The 21512-nt window shown below is 54.7% G+C and overlaps 1 protein-coding gene across 21 annotated transcripts in view; it reads left to right on the top strand.

Moving 5' to 3' along the window:
• The window catches only part of MEF2D (myocyte enhancer factor 2D), a 75814-nt gene that overhangs the window by 16582 nt on the left and 37720 nt on the right, over window positions 1-21512 (top strand). For 10 of the 21 annotated variants that reach the window (XM_086866231.1, XM_086866221.1, XM_086866232.1 and 7 more), the window contains exon 2: window positions 8157-8225. The exons of 4 other annotated variants lie outside the window; for them this stretch is intronic. The gene's annotated coding sequence lies outside the window, so the exon portion shown is untranslated. Of the gene's footprint in view, window positions 1-2201; window positions 2423-8156; window positions 8226-10659; window positions 10825-11094; window positions 11297-20403; window positions 20798-21512 lie in introns of those variants that run through there. 7 more of the 21 variants (XM_086866233.1, XM_023941664.2, XM_086866237.1 and 4 more) reach the window with 5 other exon arrangements.

A 21512-nucleotide genomic window follows, 5' to 3' on the forward strand; every position in this document is an offset into this window, starting at 1 on the left:
GGACAGGATTGGAGAGCAAGGACTTGAGTTTCTGTTCCAGCCAGGATTCCACACGTGCTGTATCCCCCTGGCAGCATCCTGCTGCTGAGCTGATCGTCCCTTTCCAGAGGAGAGATTAGGCTAAAAAAATTACAAGATTAAAAAGCAAAACACTTTCCATTTGTTGTAATTGGCTTCTGGGCCAGTAAGCCCTTCCCTTCCCTTCCCTTCCCTTCCCTTCCCTTCCCTTCCCTTCCCTTCCCTTCCCTTCCCTTCCCTTCCCTTCCCTTCCCTTCCCTTCCCTTCCCTTCCCTTCCCTTCCCTTCCCTTCCCTTCCCTTCCCTTCCCTTCCCTTCCCTTCCCTTCCCTTCCCTTCCCTTCCCTTCCCTTCCCTTCCCTTCCCTTCCCTTCCCTTCCCTTCCCTTCCCTTCCCTTCCCTTCCCTTCCCTTCCCTTCCCTTCCCTTCCCTTCCCTTCCCTTCCCTTCCCTTCCCTTCCCTTCCCTTCCCTTCCCATTTTATTTTGGTGACTGAAGGGTTTGGAGGGGAGGAAGTGTTCAGGATGCTGAGGTCCACGGGCTTCTGCTGGGTTCCCTTTGACAGCACTACAAGTTTCTCTGGTGATTCCAAGACTTGATAAAGCCCTTTTTTATGCATTTGCTGTTGCCAGTACGTTCAAACTGGGACTAATATTTGGGATTTGGAACTTTTCCAGGGGTGACTCCAGTGGTTCTGTTAGGGAGGTGATGCTTGCACCGGCCACTGAGGTTTTGTTGCCCCACAGGGGATTGAATTGTTTGGTGAGCACAGGACATTCTCCTATGGATTCATGCTGTTCGGTGGACTGATTAACCAAATTATGCAGAAATCTTATTTTTTCTCTGTAGGTGCCTATAAACCCCCTTCTGTGCCCCCTTGCAACGGTGTACGTGGGGGGTGGTGTAGGAGTTGCTGACGACGGCACCAAATGTGCGAGTGCTTTTCTGCACCTCACTGGGGAGAAATGTTTTAATCTTTTTTTTTTGTTGTTGTTGTTTTTTGTTTTGTTTTAAATAGTAGAACTGAAGTTTGGGGAGTAGGCACCCTGCCCACAGAGATTTGCCAAGGATGCAAAGGAGGCTGGGGCTTGAACTGGGAGATTTGGGTAACCCCAAGGATGATTTTGTCTCTGGGGTTTTCCCCTGCTGGGTTTTCAGAGGCAGCTGGCTGGCAAAGCCTTGCTCCATCAGGATGTGACACCTGCTTTTCTGGATGCAGCCCTGCCTTTGCAGCCAGTGACGAGCTGTGCTCAGCCACAGGACTCCGAGTTTGTGTGAGGGGTCAGGGTTTGCAGCTGGCTGTGGGGTGAACACCCTTTCTGCTCCCCAAGGCCAAGCAGCCCTGGCTCTGGCTCAGGTCGTGTCTGTGCCAGGTGAATTTCCAGGGGTTTGTCTGGTGGTGCTGCTGTTGATGGCTGGCACTGCTGGGCTGGATAGGAGGGGTTGTTGAAGGCAACAGCCCTGGCCATGGCTAGCTCCACTCCAGACACACTGGAGGGGCCGTAGCACAACCCAGAATTAAGTGTGAGTCTCCCAGATGATGGTATCTGACCATGGAGCCCCTCTCCTCCCCACAAAGAGCTCTCTTTTCTTGTTTGTGAGTTGCCCTTATAAACAAGTTTAAAAAAAGCTCTCAGCTTCCAGCAAGGGCTGCAGGGCTGGGCCAGGACCTGTCCCCATTCCCTGGAGTGGGGGACAACAGCAAGGGGCAGCTGGAGGTTTGCCTGATCCCTCTACCTCACATGGCCACCTCCTCCTTCTGCCTTTGATGGTGATTGTCTCCCGTGCTCTGTCCCACCTGGCTCAGCACACGCCACTCAGCCACACCTCACCCACTGCCCTGGAGTTTGGACCTGTCTGGTAGAGGCAGACCTGGGGCTGAGCTGGCCCCAATGCCAGCAGGGGTGGAGACACCCAGAAGGGCTCTGGGAGGGAGAAGTGCTGTGTCTGCCTGGGGCAGGTCCTGTGGGGTCCTTGAAAACCTGCCCAATGCAGGATCCTTCCCAAAGCAGGAGGTGAGAGGAGCTGGCACCTGCTTGCCAGGGCCCCGTGTGCTTTGCTGGGCATCCACATGGCAGCTCCTGGTGCCTTCCATGGATCCACATCAGTGCTGCAAACACCTGAACCCTGCCTGTGATGAGGCCAGGCTGGTGCTGATGTGTGTACAGGTGTGCTGGGATGAGATTGTGGGTGGGGTCCTTTCTAACATCATCCACCTGCTCGTTGGGCCAGGGCCTCCCAGACCTGCTGCCCTGTGGGGCCAGTGGCAGCTCTAGGTGTGTGTGTTGAAGAACCACACTCCCTGTTGATTTTCCTCTGGCTCGTGGATAACCCATGGGCTGTTGTGTTGGTCAGTGGCCACGGAGTGTCGGGGATGAACAGCTGGTGTGTGTCAGCATGTGTGCAGGTAGGATTTCCACTCCCCCATGCCTTGTGTGGGGTTTGTGTGGGTAGGAAATGGGGGTGGCTGGATGCACGGATGGCTGAGGAGCAGTGGCAGAGGATCGGTCCCCCCATTAGACAGAAGGGAGAGCAGGCCTGAGAGACACGTGAGAGTTGGATCTGTGGTCTCTGGGGAGAGGCAGCAACAGACAGGAGAGGTTGTTGGGGCATCAGGAAGAGTTTGTGGGGAAGCTGTGGGGCAAAACAGATGATGCTGCCATCTCTGCTTTACCTCTGCCTTGGAAATGCCAGCAAGAGCTGGAAATGCAGATCTGGAGCAGCTGTCACTGCTGCTGTGAGGTCTCCTGCACCTCTAGAGCAGCACTTTCACCTGGTGCTCCAGAGGGTATGGGGGGTGTGAGCAGGGTGGGGGCACCTCTCAGCACCTCTAGGATGGGTTTGGGTTGCATGTGCAGGGTCCCAGGTTGCCGTGAAGTAGGATAAAATCAGTTCAGGAAAGTGAGCAGTGGCTGCTCCAATTGGATGTGGCAGTGGCCCATTGGACCTGGACCCAGACCTGATACCCAGTACAGAGCCACTTGCTGTCCCCCCAAGGAAGGCCCCCCCAGGGCTGGTGCCAGCAGGTGGCAATGTGGCGTGAAGCATTGTCACTGTGGCTGGGGTGAGGAGGGCAAGCGCTGGGTGCTCCCACATCTTGGTGTCCCTGTGCTCTCATGGGAGCCCCCATTATGTCCCTGGGGGTTCTGGGGTCAGTTTTGGGCTGTTCCTTTTTTCAGCGGGCTGGGACAAGGAGGGAGGTGAGTGGCTTGCTTGGGGGGAGGAAACTGGAGTTTGGGGGAGTGCTTGTGTGTCCAGCTCTGTGGTTTACTTACCCTCTCTGTGCCTCAGTTTCCCTGTGCTAGGAGGTGCTGGGACCACTCCATGCAGGCAGTCATGGTCCTGCTGACCAGCACTTGCCCAATGGACTGGGATTGCAGTGTCCTGCAGCAGTGTGAGCTCCTGGATAGGCTGGTGGAACATGGCAGGTGTAGGTACCTGCATGCCCAGGGATATTTCTGCTCCCACCAGATGTGCTGGGTACAAGGAGATGGGTGGCCCGGCTGTGCAGAGAGGGCAGAAGCAAGATGGGTGCTGTGAGCCAGAGGAAACCCCTGTCTGCCTCTCATCTTTTGCTTCCCCTGGTCCCCCAGCAGTCCTTGGTCACTGGTGTGGTGGTGCGTGGCTTTGCTCCGAAAGCCGTGCCGGTCCCCAGCCCTCCTGCAGCTCCAGCCGCCCCCACGTCCATACAGCTGGAGGTTTCAGTTCTGCATCTCTGCTGCCCAAGGGGAACTCAGCCAGCGAGAGTGAAACTCGGTGGCTCCAACGGTTGCACTTGTGCTGCCCCCCCGACACCCCCCATGTCCCCTAGGTCCTGGCAGGGCCAGCAGCTGCTGTTGCAACACTTGCAGCGACAGCTGTGGTGCTCTGACCTTCCCTGGAGCGTGGCTCAGCCAGCACGGAGTGTGCCTTCCAGCTCCCCTGCCCAAATCCAGGGGCTGGACTCGGTCCCGTGCTGGGACCCTTGTGAGGTGACCTGGTGGAGCAGGGTGTGAGCCCCACAATTCCTACCCTGGGACCCTTGTGAGGTGACCTGGTGGAGCAGGGTGTGAGCCCCACAATTCCTACCCTGGGTCTGGGGTACCTTCAGCCCAACCCCATGTGGCGTTTGGAGGAGCTCCAGTGCTGGCGGTCACACCCTGCATGTTGCCCATTGCATGTGCCCCTGGCACAGCTGGCCTGTGACCAGCTCCTTGGTCATTGCTCAAGCCTCCTGTGCCACTGGAGGTGGATTTCCTCCTCCTGCCGCCCACCTGTGCCCCTTCCCACAGCCCCAGGTGTTGTGCTGCTGTGACTCTGGCACCACTGGATGATTGGGAGCTGGGGTTCCTTCCGCCTGTCCTGCCTGATGCTCCTGCTTGGAGTGAGATCTCTCCCAGTTTGTTTTCTCCTCACCTCTTGGTGTCAAGCCAGAGGACAGCCAACTGAAAAGGCTTAACAGGTCTAATTAAACTCTGCGGATATTCCCAGTGACTGGTGCAAACTGAAGGCTGTGCCATGGCTGAGATGCTTTAGTTTCGTGGGCTGGGGAAATGGAGAAAAATGGAGAAAGTACTTTTTTTTTTCTTTTTTAAAATCTTGTCTGCTCCTTGCTGTTGTTGGGACTCCCTGAGAGTGACGTGGCAGAGCTCTGGGAAATGGGGTTTGGGGCAGGAATTCATGAGCACCTGGAAGAGTTGTGTTGGGAGCCTGAGGTGGGGAAGTTTGGATTTGTCATCCAAATGTTTGCAGTCCTGAGCTCGTTGCTAGAGGAAACATGAAAAAAGAGGAAGGAGAGATTGTGGTCACAACTCTTCCCCTCCGCAATCTGCGCCTCCTTCTTGGTCTCTCCAGCTCCAAAGCTGGTTATTCTGCCCATCCATCTCCCCTTGACTTTCCAGCTGTGTGCTTGGAAGTCTCCATGGCAGCAGCCATGGATTATTTATTTGGGGGTATTATATGTATATGTGATGTAGGCAGGGGTTGTATATATTTGGGATTTAAATAAGTGGGAATATATACTTGGGGTTTATCAATACATATGGGAATATATATATGTATTTGGTAGGTTACATCTCTGGGAATATGTGTATTTTGAGAGGGCTATGTGTATGGGAATATATATTTTGGGGGAGTTATATATGTGGGAATATATACACATTTGTTTGAGGGTGTAAGCAAAGACTGGTTGTGGCACAGGGGCTGCTAAGCATCAACTGAACAGATATCCAGGGAAGTCACCAAAAGCCAATCCTGCACATTCTCCAGAATCTTTATGGGCAGGTTGGAGCAATTCCCAGCATCTGCTGCCTTTGCCTTAGGCAGGTTGTGCCAGCCCAACAGCGTCAGTTAGAAATGGGGGTCCCAGGAGGTTCCCCTCATTCTCCTGCCCTCAGGAATTTTGGTTTGTTACTTGGTGAAACCAAAGCTTTGGTTTTCAAATAGCAGCAGTGTTAGCACCTGCTCAGCATTTCTGCCCCAACATAAAGATTGTCTTGTCTTTACCCCTTTCTCTCCCCTTCTTTTTTCACTTTGAAAGGGGAATTCACTTGACTTTGCCACCTTCATCCCTCCCCTATGTGTTTTTTTTCTCATATAATATAAAATATTATTATAAAATAATATAAATAACAGAAAGCTTATAAGAACAGCTTATAAAATAACAGAACATTTTGAAAACATGATACTTTCTCTCTTCCCTGGGCAGCATTTCTGTGTTTATAACAAGAAAGCTTCGGAGGCACAAATGTGGTGGGGTGAGAGCTGGGAACTACCCAGGAGCCCTGGAGGTGGCCAGTGGCCTGATCCAGCCCCAGCCCCTCACCAGGGCCTTGCTCTCACTGTGCAGGTCGATTGGTCACCTTTTGAAATACTCCAGAGTTCCTGGGAGCAGTGCCAGGATATTGGCTTGGCGGGGCAAAGGACGTGCATGGAAAGACAAGGGAGCTGGCAGTGCCACTGAGTGGGGGCTTTCCTCCTTTGTACCAGCTGAAAATGTTGCAAAATGGGGACTTGGGGGTTCACTGGGGTTTGCTGGTGCTGGATGTGCCATCGGGTCCAAAGGGCAGTGGCTTCTGCAGTTTGGGTGGGGCGTGAAGCAGCCCTGGAGCTGTTGGGCTGGAGAGGCTCAGGGCCATGTCACCCCATGTGTGCTGATCGTCCCTGTCCTGGGTGACACCAGGCTGCAGCCCTGCAGTGTCAGAGCTGTCTGCAGGCTGAACACCCCCAGATCACTCCTGCTCCCCTTGGAGCTCCCCACCTCAGCTTGACAAGGGGCAGCTCCTCTGCCAGACTGGGTTGCAGTGGCACTGCTGTTAGTTGTCACGATCTGGGGACTGTGGCATGGCCAAGGGCTGCGGGGGTCAGGTGTGGTCCAGACATTGTCCTGGTGGGCTGTGGGAGTCAGGGACAGCTGCCAAGCACCAGCCACAGGCAGTGCTGTCAGCACAAGAGCCTGTGAGTGGTGGCTGTGCGGCTGTCCCATGGCACCGTGGGCATCCTGCAGCCTGTGGAAACAGACATTCCTGGCTTGTCTAGTGGTGTCTCCCACTGAGAGAAACCAGCTCTGCTTACACACATATGAGGCTTTGCCTGGCCACATGTCCCCCATTGCATCCTAGTGGGCTGTAGAGCTGACCCCAAGCCCCTCAAAGCAGGAGCCAGCCTGGGTGTAGACCTTGGCCACATCCTCCACTCAGCCTAGCCTGTGGTCCCCAGTGCCCACGTGGCTCTGCCACCAGCCCTGCAAGGCACTGCAGTGCTGAGACCAGCAAGAGCTGCTTGGACACCAAGAGGAGGTTCAGGAGCCCACTGAGAGACCCTTTGCATTAATCACCACTTCCCTCGTCCTGCCTGGGAGCACTTGCAAGGTGGTGCTGCTGCTGTGGGTGTCCCTGGCCCCAAGTGTTCAGCAATTGTGAAGGACATTGTTTTATCCAGGGAAATAAAGGAGTGCTTCTGGGTGGGGAGGTGACAGGTTGGTCTGGGCATAATGGGTGCAAGTGTGGCAGTAGCTGGAGCCCCCCATCCTTGTCCCTGCTGCTCCCCCGTTGTGGAAGTCAGGCTCGTCTGTCTGTCCTGATGAGGGTGTCCCTGTGAGCAGGACCCCAGCCCTGTGGGGTTTCACACGGGTGCTGTGAGGTTTGAGGCTGGAGAGCTGCTCAGGGGTGTCCCCTGCGCTCGGCTCCTCAGGAGCGAGAGGAAGGTGCAGCCCTGGATGGAGCCACGCGCTCCTCACTCCAGCCTCGTTCAGGCTGAATTTTGTAATGTCAGGAAATGAGCTGGCTGTGGGAGGGGAGGCAGCCGGGGGAGGAAGGCTGGTTTTGTGGTTGGAGCGGAGGATGAGGACGCCGGAAAGCTGAGCACAATTCCTCGCTCTGTTGCAGGTGCTGGGGGTGAGGCTGCAGCTCGGGAGCTCGCGGTGCGTTTGAACAGTGGGTGCTGGCCTCTGTGCCTCAGTTTCCCTTTTGTTCAGCACTGTTCCTCTCATGGGGCTCTGCACAAGTGCCAGATGGTTGTGACCACCAGTAGATGACCGGCACAAGGCTGGCTGAAGCCACTGGGCTTTGCCCCATGGGTCCCCTCCCATCTCCCAGTGGTGAGTGGGATGAGTTTAGGAGCTGTGTTTCCTTCTGGGCCATGGCAGTTTCTCCTCAGGTAGAGCACACGAGCTGTGTGCATTCCCTGGGAAAGTGTCTGAGCAAGCGGGTCAGTGCTTTTTCTTGTGGGATGTGCATGAGAATCTTTCCAGAAAACACAAAGTTCACCTAAACTTTGAGCAGCTCTCTGCCGGCTGTGCTGTTGGCCCGGGCCATATCCCTTGTTAATGTTAACTTTTGGTTTATGATTTGTTTTACTACTGAGCTCTTCTTAATTTCTTTCCCTCTGGTCTCACTGGGATGCTTTCCACATTGCTTAGCCCCAGGGCTCCTGGTTCCCTGGATCCCTGCAGGTGCCTGGCCAGGTCTCACCCAGCCTGCATGGCCCTTGCAGTGATGCTAGTGATCAGGGCAGTGCAGGCTGTCCCATCAGCCAGGTCTGCAGGGGATACTGGGCTGCCCTCGCTGTTCCCTCCATCTGGCTGTGCTTGGATGGGACACGTGGAGAGTCCTGTCCTTGCCTCTTTCCCCTCAGACTGATGGCTGCTTGCATTGTCTTTGCAGTTGGATTGAGGAGCGGTGGCTGCAGCTCATCCCTGGCAGGAGCAGAAGATGCAGGAGGCTGCGTAGCAGGTATGGGGGAAATCCCAAACTCTGGGTCCTGCCTTCCCTTTGGGTTTGCTTGGCCACGTGTGTCTCCCCTGCTGCAGGCTGGGAGCAAGCAGAGGCTCCCATCTTCCCCTTCACTTCCCCATCTGGCACAGCTCTGATGGCTCCCAGCTGTAGCCACAGCACTGATTTGGGGCTTTTTGGGTGTTTTGCAACACAGCCCCATGTATCAGTGCAATGGAGGGTTTTCCTGCCCTCTTTTCTCCTGGTGTGGACAAGACTTGTGGCCAAACCTGCTGTTATTTTGTCCCTTGCATTCCTCTGAAATAAGGTGCTGCTGGGAGAGGGCCTCATGTCCAGGTTTTCTTCCTTTTCAACCTTCTTGGCCTGTTTATTGCTTTTCCAGTAAATGTTTGTGTCTCCTGTGTCTGCAGTGAGGTTGTGGTACAGACACCACCGCGGGCTGGTTTATGAGGGCTCTATGATTTCATGTAATGCATCTTCTGTACCTGAGAGTTAAATCAATAGAAGGAAAGACTTAAAAATAATATGCCCCCAGCTCCTGAACGGAGGGGGCTCTGTCACGACTGCTTAGTGAGCGCTTTCCTGGGGTTGTGGTGGCTTTTAGTGCTGAAGAGGGAGCAGGTAATTTATTTGGAGGCCTGGTGGTGGGAGATGGGGGTAGCATCACTGCGTCCTCTGCAAGGTCAACACCAAGGGCTTCATCTGGTGATGGAAACCAAGAGCAGCTCCCCAGGCTGGGGAGTGCAGCAGAAGGGCCCTGCTGTGTCTCAGTGGTGCTTGGTGTGTGCCAGCGATGGGCCATGGCGTTCCAGAGGACAGGAGGGTTGGAGGGCTCGGCTGGGTCCATCCGGCTGTAGCTGAGCTGGCTGCTTCAGGAGTGTTCTGGGGGCTGCTGTGGGACCAGCTCTGATCCACTTGCTCTGGGCACAAAGGAATAACTAAGGGGCACGTGTTTCTGTGTGGTGAATGATTACTGGGAGTGTTGGGGTGATGGCTGTGGGGTGTGTATGGGGGCTCCCAAACACCACGGTCCCGATGGACAGCATGCATTTGCTCCCCCAGCCCGGATGCTGGTGGGTGGTGGCAGGATCTCTCAGCAGCTGCGTTCTCCCCCACATCCCTGCTTGCTGCTGGGACACGATTGCCCAGCTCTGCCAGCTCCGTCCTGACCAGTGACAACGGCTCCTTGTTTCTTAGTTCCCACAAGTTCTTGGGTTTTGGGTTGGCAGTGTCCTCCTGCAAAGCCCTGGCACTGCCACTGGTGCCAGCACAGAGTTGTGAGCGGGGAGGAGCAATTTAGTGATTTCTGCAACTGCAGAACTGCTCGCTCCAAGGAGCAGCTCAGCAAGTGGTGCTCTTGGGGAGGAGGATTTTGAAAAGCATCTCTGGGGACTGCTTTAAGACTTGTCCCCTCCGCTCTGCTGGTGACAGGAGCTGAGCAATTAGAGGAGCAATATCGACCCTGCCTCGGAAGCGTGTGACGGCCGGCACCGGGCGATTTAATCGCAGTGAAGCCGCGTCCTCGCGTCCTGGACGTGCAGCATCGCTGCCTGCGATCAATAGGCATTTTGTCTGAGGCCAGCCCCATTTGAGGCAAACCAGGCAAACCTTCTTCTGTGACAGAAGGCTCTTCTAGGGCCGGTGACCTTAATTGAATCGACTCTTTCGTGTCCTGAAGACGGTCACATCGTCTTGCCATGTTCGGTAAATCATGTGTCCGTCCCTGCATGCAGGGTCTGTGCCTCCCTGCTTCTGTCCTGGTGAGATTTTTGCAACCTGAGGCTGATTTCCAGCTGCTTGGGAAGAGCCCTTGGCTCACCAGATCTGTTCCTCTGCTGTCTGAGGCCTTGCCTGTGTTCTCTTGAATGTTTACTGGCAACTGGAGTTTGCAACTTCCAGGCTCCCACCGTGCTCGAGGTGTGAGTGTGCCACCTCACCTGGCTCTTTGCATCTGCCAAGATCCTCCCGGTCTCCAGGGAGAGCCTGTAAAATCCAGCCAGTGGGTGTTCTGAAACCAGACGCCCACTCTGGACCCCTTTGGATATGGAATACTGAACTTGGTAAAGCAGTGGGTTCCTGCTGTGCTTGCCGCAGCTGAAATGTGGCCGAGCTGCTGGAGGTCACCTTTCTAGTCCCCGTGGAGCCGGGTGGCCTTCTCTGGTCATGGCTCTGCCCTGCGCTTTGGGTTCTGAGCTCATCCGCTATTTTACCACTGGCGGGGAAAAAAAACTGTCTTCAAAGCCCTTTTCCCTTGGGGAAAAGCCAGCTCGGTCAGAAAGGTCCGCGCAGAAATGTCATCTGACCCAGCAGCTGGCCGCCGCCTCCCGGGGGTCCTGCGGCGTGCGCTGCCCGTGTCCCAGCCCCGGCTCCGGCCTCCGGGGAAGCGAGTCCGGGCTCTGCTTCTGGCCAGCTCCGGCCTCTCCCTTCCCCCCAGGCTCCACCGCCCCCTCCTGCCTCCGCATCTGCCTCCGCCGTGCGCCCCCATCGCGGTTTTGGGGGGGCTCGGGGGCCTGGGCAGCGGTGCCGGGGATGGCAGCTCCATCCTGCGCTTCCTCCCGGCGCAGCAGCTCTGGAGAAGGACGCAGCCACCCCGTCTCCTGTAAGTACCTCTCACTCTTTCCACTGGAGAGTTAAAATTAGCAACTTCTTTTTTTAAAGCAGGCGTCGCTTTAAACCTCGCCAGCCCAACTGGGTTTCCTTTTATTTCCCCCCCTCCCCCGGCTCCTTTTCTCTTGATTATTTTTTTTTTTTAATTTTGTTGTTATTGTTCAACGCGTGCATGCACTTTTCTCCTTTTTTATTTCTTTATTTATTTTCTATTTCTTTCCCCCCCCCCCTCCTTCTTTTCGTTCCTTCCTATTTTAAACACGGGTGACGCTGCAGTGTCGGTGCGGAGTTTGGAGCCAAATAAACAGCCCGGCTCTCCCCCACCCCGATCGCCTTACAGCGCCCGGGGCCGGAGCCCAGCGCCGAATTTAGCCCCTTATCTATTGTCAGCCTCCGTGCCCGGCGCTGCTCTGCCGGGGGGGCTGCCCCGGACCCCCTTGCTGCTCCTGACACAGATCCTCCCTGTGAGTTTGCCGCTTGTTGTTTTTCCCTCTCCTTTGTGTTCGTGGTAAAGCACAGAAGTGCCCGTAAATCAGGACCCGTTGCTTTTTTTTTGTGCCAGGGCTGGGTGGGGAGGGAGGGAGAGGGGGGTCTGAGTGATGTGGGGCTCCCATGCTGGAGGGGGAAACTGAGGCACAGAGGGGGACATGGCTCCCTGATGGGGAGTGGGTGAGCTGGGATTTCCTCATTTTAGAACCAAAACAAACACGGACCAGGAAGGAAAAGGCAGCAGGCACGGGCTCAGATGCAGGATCAGAGCCTGTCCCGGGGGATAAATCCCTTTGGGAAGCTTGTGCCCACAGTCCCCTGTGGCAGGGACGGTTCCCAGCGTGACGTGAGGCTGCAGGATGCCAGTGCCAGCATGGTGCCACGGCCAGAGCTCTGCTGCGCTCGGACGGGACGGGGCCAGCAGCTGGAAGTGGACGTCCCAGGCCGGATCTGCGAAAGCAAACAGGAAGGCGAATGGGGAGCAGCCGCTGTGTTTACTCAGAGGTTATTTATTGTGGTCCTCAGAGGTTGGGACTGGGCACTTTTAACACCTTCCTGCTTGGTGCTGGATCCTTTGGCCAGGGCTGGATGCCTGGTAGGAGCTTGTGGCCACACCAGAGGTGAGCCAGGTACCAGGCACTGGGTGTCAGGCCAAATGTTGCACTGGGGCTCTCTGTCCAGTTCCTTCTCTTCCTTTGACTGTTTCCTGAATGTTTGTTTTGCTCTGGAGCCTGGGGTGGATGTGTTGGGGATGGATGTGGTGGGGCTGGGACTGGTGCTGAGCTTCCTGTGTTGTTGAGTGCTTGACCAGTGCTTTCATCCTAGAAAAAATCTTTTTCCATTTGATTTTTTCAGGGTTTTTATGCTGTTGCTGCTTTGGGGTAACAGTTAATAATGCTGATTATCTTCATATCCATGTCTATGAAAATGGAGGTGCAGAGCCCATAGGAAGGGGATGTTTCAGAAGTGATTTAGTGTTTCCCTCCCAAGGCGTGTGCTGCCCTAGCTCTGATGCTCATGGATCAGGCTGAAGGATAAACTTTGTGTGTGCTTCGGGTTAAACCCAGCCCTTTACCCATTACTGGGAGTGGGTGAGGTGGGTTCTTCCCTCTGCTTGACTTGGAGGGACTTGTCACAAGGTGCTTTTCTTTGTTGTGGAAACCTCTACAGGGGTCCCAAGGTTTCTGCTTTTGGAACTGAGTGGCTGCCCTCAGTACTGCCCTAGGCAACAACAGCTGCAGAGCCTTTTCTCCTCCTCCTCCTCTTTTGGCCAAAAGAGGCTACTCCCAACCCATTTGGGCTACTTTTTATTGATACATTTTTGCATCCCCACCCTTCAGCAAAAATTGTGAATGAAATATTTTCATTTCTTTCTACAAACTCATGCCTCACTTTTTTCTCATCCCGTCTTTGCATGGGGAGTATTGGCAGAAAAACTGTGGTATTTGATTTTTCTTCCCTTTTCCAAGAGGAATTGTGACTGGTGTTTATTCCTGTACTCATAATGACTCTTATCTGCCCTCGGGTCCATCTCCTCTGTGCTGCAGGAGCATCCCAGCAGCTTTTCTGCCATCCCTCTGATAACGTGGCTGGGAACCATGACAAGCCCTTGGCCTGAGCTATGGCTGTGTGCTGGTGATGCTCTGGCACGGGATTTCAGGTGTGCCAGACCCAGGATGTAGCAGTGCTTCTGGAAAGTGCCAAATGTTGGCCTTTCCCACAGTGTCTGGGCATCCCCACTGCTCTCCTGAGTATTACCTTCATGCTTTGCTGGGATGTCCTTGAGGGATGTGTGGGCAACATCCACATCCCCAGGGCTGGCCAGAATCATCACCCCTTGGCACGTGGCTTCTGGTGCAGCCACAGAGGAGGGCTGGGGACCCCCACCACCTCAATTCCCCTTGCTGAAACACAGCGTTTGGCCTTAAAAACCCCCCTTTTAAGACAGAATGCTGTTCCTGGAGGATGGGATGGGCTCTGGATGAATCTGTCTCAGCAGGAGCCGTCATCCGGGTCTGAAGTGGCTGCAGTGGCATCGGCAGAAGTCCTGGGCTCACTGTGGTGGCCCAGCCGGTGCCGGGGAGCAGGAGGACAGGATTTGTGTGCCTGGGACAAGAATGTGCATCCTGTGAGTGAGCAGCAACAGCTGAGAACCAGCTGTCCTGGTGGATTTGAGCTGCCTGATGAGCTGGGGCCAGACTCCTACCCTGCTGGCTCATTGGCATGTGGCTCAGCATGCGTGTGGGTACAAGCTATGGCTGAGCTGGGGAGCGAGGTCAGGTCCTGGCTGATGGCAAAGCCTTTGTGGCACAGGGGGAATCCTCTGTCCCAGCAGCCCTGAGTCGTGCTGGGGATGAGGAACCTTGAACTGGTTTGTGTCTCTCTCCCTGGCTTTGGCTGCAGCAGCTCTGGGCTCCCTGGGATGCCCTGCTTGGGCTCTGGATAGCTGAGTGCTGTTGGTGGCTGATGTTATTTATGTGCTGGGTTGGAGACACTGTGTTTTCAAGGCAGCGCAGGGGAAGGGGAAGTTAAACCCGTCTTTGCCATGTGGCATCTTGTCCCGGTTCCTCCTGTTTGCTGAGAGTGAGTTGGGCTGGGGTTCGGTGGCAGCCAGACCATGTCTGTGCCTCTTGGTTGGCTTTGGTGGCTCCTCCTCAGCTGTAGATCTTAGGGCCAAGGGACAGGTTCTCATGCCCAGGGCCTTGATCTCTGTTTTTGGTGCTTTTACTGTCCCAAATAACTAATGCTAGGTTTGGGCCTTTGTTTCCTTTATTAAATGAAATAATGATGTCTGGTGCTGAGCTTCCAGCATGGCAGTGTGCTTCAAGCACGAGCCTGTGGCTATGGACTAAAGTGGCTTTTGGGGAATGTGTAAAGATGGGTGGGCATGCCCACCTCTGGGAAAGGCAGATGGCCAGGATGACATTTTTTGTGGCTTTGTTTCCAGGCTGGAAGTGCCAACAGCAGGTTGGAGCTGTGGTGGTGGAGTCAGAGCACTGGGATGGAGGCAGGAGCATGGTCCTGCCTGGTCCTCTTGGTGTTGGCCAGATTTTTTCCATCCATCTCTCCAAGGGACTTTTATAGTGAGCTCTGCTATGGCATCACCATCACAATAATTAGTTAAGACAAGTTAAGATCTTTTGCTTCTTCAGCTGGCCAAGTGGAGCTGGTGACCACCATCGCCTTCCCAGCAATGGGAAGCTCCTGATTTCACCAGCTCCTTTGCACCCCAGATGAGTGTGGGACTCTGCAGCCCCAGGGGAACCTGGTGCTTCCTTCCCAGGAGCTCAAGGCATGTAAAACCTGCTGGAGAGTGTGGCATGGGACAGTGCAGGAGCAGCATCTGCCTGCTTTGGACCCAGGGAAGGGGTGGCTGCTTTGGCCGTGGATGTGGTCAGCAGTCAGTAGATGCAAATCAAATCAGCAGCCCCATGACTTTGGGCACCACGGCTGTTACCAGTGCTTGGGGGTGCAAAACCAACAAAGCAGTGATTGTGGGAGGCTGGTTTGAAGGATCTTGGTGGCCCTTGGGAAAGGGCTGAGCCTTTGGGAATGGCACTGCTGGGGTTGTGCACTGGGAGGGCGGATTGTGCTCAGGGGCTGAGTTCTGTTGGCACCAGGGACCTCTGGCCTCTCAACAGCCCTGGTTCCCAGGCTGAACCCACACTGGAGGGTCTGCAGAGCTGCTCTGGGGTGTCCCTTCCTGGGTGGGGATGGGGCACAGAGTCACTGATCATGTGTCTGGGCTGGGGATGAGCTGGAGATGAGGCTGGGAGAGCTGAGGCTCTTCAGACTGAAGAGGGGAAAGCTCCAGGGAGACCTTAGAGATCCTTCCAGTGCCTAAAGGGGCTTCAAGGGAGCTGGAGAGGGGCTTTGGACCTGGGTGGGGAGGGACAAGAGCCTGGAATGACAGGACAAGAGGGAATGGCTTCCCACTGCCAGCAGGCAGGTTTGGATGGGATATTGACAGGAAATTGTTCCCTGTGAGGGTGGGGAGGCCCTGGCACAGGCTGCCCAGAGAAGCTGTGGCTGCCCCTTCCCTGGAATTGTTCAAGACCAGGTTGGATGGGGCTTGGAGCAACCTGGGACAGAGGTTGGAATGAGTTTTAAATTTCCTTCCAACCCATCCTTTCCAAACCATTCTAGGATTTCATGAGTTGTGCCATGGTGCCCTTGGGCAAAGGGTATCTCTGCTGCAGAGGACATATCCCCAATCCCCATCCCACTGACACGGGAGGGAGCAGCAGAGTTTCCCCTGGGACAGTTTCACTCTCAGCCGTGTCCTGTGGGCTGCTGTGGATTTCCACTGCTCCCATGATTGGCCTGGAGCAGCAGTTGAGTCTCATGGAATTTCCCCTGAGTAAAACCCACCAGGAGGAGAGAGCTGTCACCTCTGCTACTGGAGGAAATCCCATCCCCTTCATGGAGTGCCCCTACATTCCCAGCAGGGAGGGCTTTGTCCTGATGCTGTTGAGCTGCCCGTGGGAACCCCACTGGGTCCCAGTGCTGGGATTCTGCTCCCTGTGCTGGAGCTGAAGGCAGTGATTGTCCCCCTTGGGCTGGTTGTGTTTTGGGACACCCAAGTCATCAATGTCCTTGATGGCCACAGTGGTGACCCACAGTGAGGGTCCAGGCTGGGCTGCACTGGGCCATGGGTGCACCCTTAGGATGGGAGAGTGGATGTTAATGTTGGGATGCTGCTGTACGGTTCATGGAGAGAGAAAAGCCCTCAAAGTGAAACATTGCTGCCGTTGGGTACTGAGGCTTTTCCTGGCCTCACATCCCCCCCACCCCAGAGCAGGAGGCAGCTCCGTGGGGAGCAGAACTGGATGGCCCCAAAAACTGGAGCCATGTCCACCCCCTCCGTTCCTCCCCTTTTGTCCCTGTGGCCTCAGCAGCAGCAAAAGTCCCCAGTGTGGGGCTGGCTCGGGGTTGAGAACTGCTCCTGCTCCCCACCAGTGCGGGGTCGGCTGTCACAGCCTGCTGATCTGCCGAGTGCAGGATCCGACCCCAAATTCAGCTCCCTCTCCTTCTCGCTCTTTTTTTTTAATGAGTCAACCTCTCATCTGTCATATTAAACCTCCTCATTACCAGGTATCTAAATTTTGCTCTGACAATAGTGACAGGGGAAGCTGCGATCTCATTGCCACGGCGCGGGGCTCCGGGGAGCTGGCAGGTGGTTATTTCATGCCCTGCAGGGAGCCGTGGGGGTGGGCAATGGAGCTGGATAATGGGCTCTTGCTTCCCATCATTTTAGAAAACCTCACTTAGTGCAGAGGGAAAAATTACCCCCAGTCTCTGACTCTGGAGCTGGTGATAGAGAGCATGGGGGAAGGGGCAACAGCTCTGGGGGTCTGGCTGCTCCTCCCTGGGCATGGAGGGTGGATTGGGATGAGAGTGGTTGGGGATGGAGGGTAAACAGGGCTGAAGGATGGGTGAGGATGAAAGGTGGAAGGAGATGAGGATAACTGGGGATGGAGGATGGATGGGGCTGGAGATGGCACAGGGCTGCCCTGTGCCAACAGCTGGTACCAGCTGGGGAAGGGGATGCTGTGCACATACTGGGGAGCCCCTGGGGCAGGCAGGCTTCCCAGCCTGGGTCTGCACATCTGGGGAAGCTGCTGAGCCACCTGGGAGACCACAGGTTCAGGATGGTGGATGACCCCTGCTGCGAGGATGCCACCACCAAGGTCACTGCTCAAGGTCATGAGGCTTTTCTGGCAGCTGCATCAGCCTTGTTGCTGTTCTCAGGGTGCTCTGAAGGTCACTTGAGCAGGGAACTGTCCAAGCCCTCCCGTTTAACACCAAGCCCTGCAGCCACTTGTCCCTGCAGGTCCCTCCCTGTAGCATCTCCAGGAGAGAGGAGCAGCTGCCTCTCTGGGAAGCCAGGTGGTGTGAGGGGCTGCAAGTGCCTGCTTGTCCTGGTCCTGCAGGCTTTTCCTTCCTGAAACTGTGTCCTTACCTTGGCTGAGGGTTCCCTGGTTGACTTTTGCACAGCACCATGCAGGGCCGTGGGTTTGCCAGTGACTTTGCCTGGAGCTCCTGCCCAGCCTCCTTTCTTTGTGTTCCCTCCAGCCTCTGCTGTCTCTGGCCATGCTGGCAGTGCAGAGAAGGTCACCAGCTGTACCTGCTGTCACCCTGCCTCTGCAGAACACATCCCCAGTCTGAGATGTGCATGTTCCTGTGGTGCTGGATGTGACAGCATCCCTGGCTACATGTGGATGTGTTCCTGCCATGAAACTGGGATTTGGGGTGTAGGGCACCAGGGTTCCTGCTTTGGGTGCTGCCTCCAGTTCTTGTGCTGATGTTGGGACTGTCATCCTTTCTTGTTGTGTTGTCTGACTCCACTAGCACAGAAATTGCAGGGGGAGAGAAGATCAACCCCAGTTTAATAATCTCCCCTAAATCCTTTAGTTCACCCACACCTTGCACAGCAAACACCAGTTCTCCAGCGTTGTGCCAGGGCTGTGCTTGTCCCCAGCCTCTGCCGGGCTTGGCACGGTGCGAGGTTTTGTTACAGCTCAGCAGAGCTGGTTGCACCGTTGGCATCTGCTTTTCTTCAGAGAGTGCCTGAATCTGGGTCAGGAATATATGTGTGTCTTTCAAATTCCTTGGGGGCCTGACTGAATCCAGCTTCACTCCTGCTTCCCTGAGATTCCAAGGTTTTCACCTGCAGCTGGCAGGATTGATTCTCTCCTGCAGGCAGGAGGAGCTGAGTGCTGGTTTGGCTGCCCATCCCAGGGAAACTGGGACCCTGAGGTGGGTGTCAGATGTGCAGGAGGGATGGCAGCTCAGCACTGGGTTGGCACCTGCCTAGTGGATGAGATTTGGCCCCAGGCAGGGTCAAGCAGCTGTGTTTCTGAGCAGCAGGTTTGCTCTGGAGCCATGTTTCAGCCACCTTCCTCTCCCCTCCCCCTGCCTGCATCTGGAGGTTCAACACAGGAACCCAGATAGCATCATCCTGAAACCAGAATAGAAGCTTTGGAGGAGACTCGAGCATGTTTGTGCGGTTTTTATCTCGGTTTGGAGATAAAGAGGTGCTAAACAATGCTAAGCTGGCAAGTTGGGAGTCCCTCACGGTGGGTGCTGTGGGGCTGGGGACTCGCTGGCACCTGCCCTTGCTGCCTGCTGTCCTGCCAAGGACATCCCCACGTGGGTGCAGCATCCCTCCTGGGTGCCCCGTTCCCCTGCCAGCACTGCCCCCCATCCCACAGCAGAGCAGGGGTGACAGCCAGCACCGTGCCACTGGCTTTGCCAGAGAGGAAGGACAACATCAACATGAATACTGGCACTGTGTTTTAGGGAAGGGGGCTTTGCAAAAGAGAAGGAAGTCAGTCCTGCTGATCCAGAAACCACACAGAAGGAAACTAAAAGTCCTTGGTGTCAGCATGGAGGATATGTTAAAAAAACAATTAACTCACAAAAGGCAGCAAGAAAGGAAACAGGAAGGCAAGATCTGCAGTTAAACCAGCGGGTTCAAGAGGTGGCTTGAGCTAAATCCATGTCCTTCAGGGATGGGATCCAGCCCTGGGTATGGGCAGGGAAGGACCTGGAGTGACAGAACAAGGCTTCCCACTGCCAGAGGGCCGGGATAGATGGGATACTGGGAAGAAATTTATCCCTGTGAGTGGGTGACCGAGAGGTGGGATGAGATGTCCAGGCCATTCTACAGTTCTGTAACACCCTGCACATTGTACCCCACATGCCCACTGGCTGTGTGCTGAAGCTCCCTTGCAATGACCTTTTTCCCACAGAGAAGCTGCAAGGCTGGGACATGTTACTGCTGTCATTTCTATATGTGGATAAACCTGACACCCCCAAAGTGTGTTTGGGCTTTAGTCTGTGAATTCAGTCGTGTCAAGTGCCCTGGTCCTGTCCTTGGGGGTGGATAGTGGTGGGGAGGACACTCCCTTTGCTCTCAGCCAGGGAGACTTGACTTGATGGAGCCTGGTAAGGAAAAACACATCTTGGGGAGCATTCTGCAAATCTTGGGTAAAGGATGGGCTGGTCCCACAGCGAGAGGTGCCTGGGGGGAGCAGTTGCTGGGCTGGGCTGTGAACTGCCATACCTGTCACCTGCTTATCTCCCTTCAAACTGGGACTTTCTGTGCCTCCATAAGATGAGGGCAGTGTTTTTCTTCTTTTCCCAGCCTCCAAATGTCCTTTGAACCTCCTCTTGCAGGTTTCCTTGCAGCCAAGCCATTGCACTGGACCTGTTTTGGGGATGGAGATCAGGAGAACGTCCCTTGAACTGGTGCCATGTCGAAGCCATCCCAATTTTGCTGTCACTTGTGTCGCTGGCTCTGCCGTGTGTTCCTGCACACGGAGTGGATTGGGGAGCATGGTGCCGCATGCTGGGAAAAGCAAAGAGCTCCAAAGGAAAATACATTTTTGGAAAGGATGCATTTATTTGCCTTTATTTATCTTCCTAAAGCTTTCAGATTAATCTTTTTGATCTTCCCTCTGCAGCTGCGTGGCCAAGGTTTGGTTTCTTTCAGCTGACATTGTGCTGAGAGCACACGGCTTTGCAAGGCGGGTGTTAAGGAAGGGCAGCTGAATTCCTTTGCCCTGGAGAGGGGCGGTGTTTCAAGCTAACTTTAGTAAGGAAAGACTAAAAAGGGATGCAATAAAAGTATATTAAAAATAGCAAATGGCTGTAGAAAGTGGATGTAAGACTCTCAGTGTCCCTGCTCGTGCCAAGAGAAGCGTGGGGCCGTTCAGTTGGAATGGAAAAGTGACAAGTTATGGAGCAGCGCAGAGCACCCCGCTGCCGTGCAAAGCAAAGGTGAAACGACTTAGAAGTAGGTGAAATAGATCAGAAATTTGTACAGTAGATAAAAAAAATCCAGAAAAAAAGACTTGAAAGAGATACCGGCTCCTCTCTGTCCCCAGCTCTTGGAGCTGGGGATTCAGCCCCCCCCAATTCCTTGTTTTGTAAAAACATCTCCCAGCTGAGATTCCTCTGCGCTTTTTCTTTCTTCCCCCATTTGCAAAATGCTAACTCTGCTCTCTCGCCTGTCTCTCCAATTTGGAGCAATTTACTGGGAGCCGGGGATGAATTACTCAGCACAGAGTTAACCAGCACCTGCTCGGAGTTAATTGGCATGTGTGCTAATTGCCGTGATAGTCACACTTGTGCGAGCGGAGCGCAGGGAGGGGGAAGCGGGCGCTGGCGGCTGCCTCCATCCCAGAGCTCCTTGCTGCCGAATTCCCTGATCCTTCTTGAGATTCCTGGGAGTGGAAGAGGGTCAGGGTGGCTTTTTTGCAGTGAGGCACCTGTCATTTGCTCTCCAGTGGATTTGGAGGTTCCTTTCCATGCCCTTGGATCCTCTTTGTTGGGGTGTAGTAGCTGGCATGCTTGGCAGTTTCCTTGGAAAACGAGGCTCAGCAGAAAGAAAGAAGCTGCTGTCTGAGAAGGAGGAGATGATGATTTAATGAGTGGGGTTATTGTATAGAAAATCATTTGAGACCCTGAAAGTTAGAGGTTATTTAGGGGCTCATCTCCTTGTTGCAGTCCTGTGCTCTGGGTGCTTGTTTCTGTATGAGTTTGAGGGTTTAAATTCCACCCGATCATGGAGGAAGGCCGTGGGTGATCTTGGTGCCTCGGTCTGGGCAATCAGGGAGCCAAAGCAATTTGGTGGTGAAGGAGAGGGAGCTCCAGGGGCTGAGGGGATGTTTCTGGGTTGGGGCCAAGCCTCAGCAGCAGTGCCAGCAAGAGGGACAGGAGAGATGAAGGCGGCTCTCCAGGTTTCTTGCTGTTCCAGCTGCTGTTCAGAAACTCGAGCCAGTGGTTGTACTTTCTGAAACAGGCACCTGGGCAGGAAACGTGAAAATACCTGGGTTTAAAATTATGGTGGGGGAAAAAGCCCAGCCTAAAAATAAGTAATGTGCTCTTTTCCATCCCTCCTCTTCACCCCATCCAGGGGTGGCTTTCCCCATGGGGTGTTTTCCTTCTCAGGCAGGGTAGAGGGGTCAAGAGCATCACATGGCAGCTCCTTTTCTCCCCATGATGACAAGCAGAATCCTGTTAAGTCACTTTTTTCCTGTGGAAAACTTTATCCAGCAGCATGAGCAAAGCCTGAGGCTGGGACAGTGATCCAGCCAAGGTGCTGAGAGTGAAGAGTCAGGATTCAGAGCAGCAGGAGGAACCTGGTTTGGTGGTTGAAAAAGGGGATTTGGTTTGAAACACTTG

This window comes from Cyanistes caeruleus, chromosome 30 (assembly GCF_971803275.1).
Source record: "Cyanistes caeruleus chromosome 30, bCyaCae1.hap1.1, whole genome shotgun sequence".
Taxonomy (NCBI): domain Eukaryota; kingdom Metazoa; phylum Chordata; class Aves; order Passeriformes; family Paridae; genus Cyanistes; species Cyanistes caeruleus.